This window comes from Palaemon carinicauda, chromosome 27, assembly GCF_036898095.1.
Source record: "Palaemon carinicauda isolate YSFRI2023 chromosome 27, ASM3689809v2, whole genome shotgun sequence".
In the NCBI taxonomy this organism is placed as follows: Eukaryota; Metazoa; Arthropoda; class Malacostraca; order Decapoda; family Palaemonidae; genus Palaemon; species Palaemon carinicauda.
Window position 1 is genome coordinate 75,509,343 of NC_090751.1, and position 5,046 is coordinate 75,514,388.

The window sequence follows — 5,046 nt, forward strand, 5'->3', positions numbered from 1 at the left end:
TTCTGAACACCACAAATCCCTCCACTCATCACTGATGCCCCATCAAATCCTAATCCTACAAGAGAAGATTTGTAATCCAACCCCAGTTTATCCAAACTCTTCAAAATAATATCTGTGATAGAGGCAGCATCCAACAAGTCCATCTGAGTGAAAGAAATGAAGCACTCCTGAATACAATTTGCTATTTCATCATAAAATCTAATAACTAATGCCAACTGCTCTGCCTTACTAACATCCTTGGCTTCATCAGCTTGAACAGAAAAGTAATGACATGACCTAACTTTTTCTGCAATTTCTTCCTTCACCATACATGCAAGTGTGTCAATCATCTCATTCTGTATTGCAGAACAAGTGTATTTTTCATTTTTTGGACCACTTTCTACTCTATCAGCTATAATAGGATCACGTTTAGCAGTGAATCTGAGAATCTTACGAACATTTCCTGGATTCAGTTCATCATCACCTTCTCTATGTCCTCTCTGCGAAATGTCTTGTGTTACAGTCAACAGGATTATTTCACCTAATGTCTTTATGTAATGACGATTTTCAAGAACTTTCTTCTGGTATGCCTCACTTATACACTGAGCAATTGATGTTTTATCAGCTTTATTTCGTTGATAGTCCGCCCATGCAATACAAGAAGTTTTGTGGCACTGAGAGGAAATGTGCTTTTCGATGGCACCATCTTTTCCATGTGCTTTCTTCCATCGTCTAAAGCCACTCTTTATGAATGCTTCATCTGCATTGCCATATGTTGGTGGAGCAAAGTGCCTGCATGCAAAACAGAACATTGCATCTCGTTCTTTAGAATATTCAGCCCATTCATATTTGTCGAACCAAGCCCCCACAAAAGACCGAGCATGAGACTTTCCTTCACTATGCCTTGGATACTCTTTTAATCGTACCTGAATAGGATTCTCAGAAGCAGATTGAGAAATGTCAGCTGGTGCAGAATCTTCCTTTTTCTGTTTCTTTGTTGGATGATCATGTGAACTTGATCTTGCAGGATTGCCAATACTTTCACGATCACAGTCTCCCTCTGACTTCTTAGCAGGTTTATCAGATTCAAGGTTTACTGTCAATGGTGTATCACATTCACTGCGTTTTTTAATTACAAATTTATCCATGATTGTCTATAGTACAATAACATTATCTGTGATAGTAAGTTCTGAAAAAAAAAATAAATTAAATCAAATAATCACACGTAATTCACAATTAACACAACACACCTGTCACCACAGAAAAATGTGATAAAATTTGCGGTTTTGCCGACTACCGACTGGAAGAATAGAAGATGATGACAGCACGCACACACACACACTGTCACACACACACATACACACACACACACACACACACCCACACCCACACCCACATATATATATATATATATATATATATATATATATATATATATATATATATATATATATATATATATATATATATATATATGTGTGTGTGTGTGTGTGTGTGGGTGTGTGTGTGTGTGTGTGTGTGTGTGTATAACATGTATACAGTATAATAAATATATGCACATATAGGCCTACACTATCACTGCCAACATTCACGAATCACAAAAATTATGATACAATTAGGCCTAGACGATTTTTATTATTATAGGAATTGTTTTCTATGTAAAAATAAAATGGGGTTAATTGTCACCGACTCACCAGCTACTTGTATTTTGGCCTATTTAGTTTTTTTCTTTCAAATATGGCTAACGACAATATTTATATTTGGCTTTTGTCAGATCTGTTTGTGAAAAGGTTAACACTGGGTTGAAGGGTTAAAACTTGAGTTGGGATATAGACCTACATCATATAACAAAAAAATTAGTGTACATTGTTTGCTACTTTACACCCGCCTGTCAGATTCTTCTCATTCTTTTTCTAAGATTTCGTATAATTATTTTTTTACTCTATTTTCGTATCCGCTTCTTATGTGAAACACCCACATACTGTACATAAAGATCGAATATCTCATAGCCACTAGTCTACTCCCACTTTGTATGAGACGAAATAATGAATACCACTTATGCTCAAATGCACTTATGCACAAATAATTATGCTTTAGACACTCAATAAGACACTAATCGGGTAAAAACTGACTTGACCGGCTCACAGTCTCACAGAAACGGACTACATGTACTGAAAACTACTGATCACATCATCACATCATACATGGAAGAAACATACGCGTCTGATTCGCGTCACACAAACACAAGCGGGCGAGGAGGACGGAGGTGTAAAAAAAATTCCAATAATTTTAATCTAGCAACGTTACCATCTTTTTTTTTTTTTTGTGATTACGTCTAGTTATTGTGATAGGATGGGATATTTGAGTGTATATATAGTATACTGTATAATTTATAAGGTATATATTTATATTATATATTATATTATATTATTATATATGCCTAAACTAAGCTTATTTAGAATTAGGATATGGAAACAAAAACTGGGGGGGCCAAGCTGGGGGCCAGCCAAAAAACTGGGGGGGCCATGGCCCCCCCTGGCCCCCCCCCCTAGAATCGCCACTGGCCTCGCCTCCATTCAGTTCTACAGGTAGGACAGTTCTGTAAACACTTCGTAGTGCAGGAGAAGCTGCAGCCACAGTGGCCCCTGTTATGGAAGCAGGGATGGACTGTGGGAGGTTGTCTGGGACTATTCCAGCAACAAGATTAGAGTTAGTTGATTTACCATTATTGTTCCATCGTTTTCTTTGCGACTTACAGACACGAGCATAATGACCTACCTTATGACAGTTGGAACACGAGGCTTTCTTGGCTCGGCAGTGGGCTCTGGGATGTAGGGATCCTCCACAAAAGAAGTACCTCTGACCACTGACGGCGGCAGCACACTCACCTGGATTAGGGGAGTCACTCATTTCGATCAGAAAACTGTTGGGATCCATTTCGGGTTTTGCCTGATCATCTATCAATGCTGCCACTGTGGTATTGGTTTCATTTGCATGAAACGCTGAGTGCAGTTGAGCCATTTCCAGTGCACGGGCTTGTTTCACAGCTGTGGATAAGTCTAAGGATAAGTTCTCTAACAGTCTCTGTCGGATTGCATTAGATGCCATACCAGTGATGTATAAATATCTAATGGCCCGTTCTTCAACCTGAGTGGCTGTACAATCAGTGAAGCTACATTCCGAGGCCAGACCTTTGAGGTTATCCAAAAAAGCATCTAGAGTCTCGCCACTAATTTGTATCTGGCAAACACCTCACTTTTCTGTTTCACAAATCTATCCTTCAACAGGTTTATGGCAGCGGCATAGGTGGTGGCACTTTTAATTATCTTTGGAAAAGTAACAGATCAGATTTGACCTGGAATAACTATACTCAGCTTTTGCTCAGAGAGTTTATGCCTCAACTGAAAAGGAATACAATTTAATCATAAAAGAAACCCTTTCTGGTACAACTCAAGAACATAAATGGTGGTCTACCCTTAAATCTGCATTCTTTGGTGTTGATACAACAGTTCCTCCTTTACTAGGTCACTCACTGTACAAAGGAAAAGGCAACCCTTTTGGCTGATGTTTTTGACAGTAAACAGTGTAATGAAAAACTTGAACTTCCTCACTCCTGTTTTCCTGAGGCTAAGCTAACTAGTTTAGCTTTTTGATCTCGTGAAATTAAAGCTCTGTTGATGGACCTTGATGCTTCGTGATGCTTATGGAGGTGTAGACCCAAATGGTATTTTTCCTTTGTTTTTTATAAAGACAGCAGATTTCTTAGCTCCAAAGTTATCTGTTATTTTGCGCAAGTTAGCAAGAAGAGGAGCTTTTAGCACTTGTTGGAGAATTGGTAATGTTACTCCTCTATGTAAATGTGTTTGTGGTAGCTCAAGTCGCTCTGATTACCGCCCAATTTCCATAACTCCCATATTATCTAAAGTTTTTGAACGTCTTCTGGCAAAACGTCTTCATAGATTTGCTGAATTTAATCACATATTCCCTAGTTTGCAATTTGGTTTTCGTAAAGGCCTTGGAGCATGTGATGCCCATCTTACAATCTCCAATGCTGTACAGAAATCCCTCGATTGTGGTCAGGAAGTTCGTATGATTGGCCTTGATTTTAGTGCTGCCTTTGACAGTGTTAATCATGAGGCCCTTGTTTTCAAACTCAAACAGTTGGGAGTGGGTGGGTCGTTTCTTAGCATTATTATTGATTTTTAAGTAATAGATCTCAAAGAGTTGTTGTTGATGGGCACCATAGTGAGTATAAGAATGTGATATTATTATTATTATTATTATTATTATTATTATTATTATTATTATTATTATTATTATTATTATTATTATTCATATTATTTTCATTATTACTATTATTATTAACACTACTGTTATTATTATTATTATTATTATTATTATTATTATTATTATTATTATTATTATTATTATTATTATTATTATTTTCATTATTACTATTATTATTATTATTAACACTATTGTTATTATTATTATTATTATTATTATTATTATTATTATTATTATTATTATTATTATTATTATTATTATTATTATTATTATTATTATCAATAATAATATTTTTATCATTAATATTATTACTATTATTGTTATTATCATTATTACTATTATTATTATTATTATTATTATTATTATTATTATTATTATTATTATTATTATTATTATTATTATTATTGTTTTTGTTGTTGTTATCATTACTATTACTATTATTATTTTCATTAGTATTATTAATCTTATTTTATTATTATTATTATTATTATTATTATTATTATTATTATTATTATTATTATTATTATTATTATTATTATTATTATCATTACTATTATTATTATTATTATTATTATTATTATCATTATCATTATTATTATTATTATTATTATTATTATTATTATTATTATTATATTTATTATAATAATAATAATAATAATAATAATAATAATAATTTTGATATTAATAATAATAATAATAATAATAATAATAATAATAATAATAATAATAATAATAATAATAATGATAAAAATAATAATAATAATAATAATAATAATAATA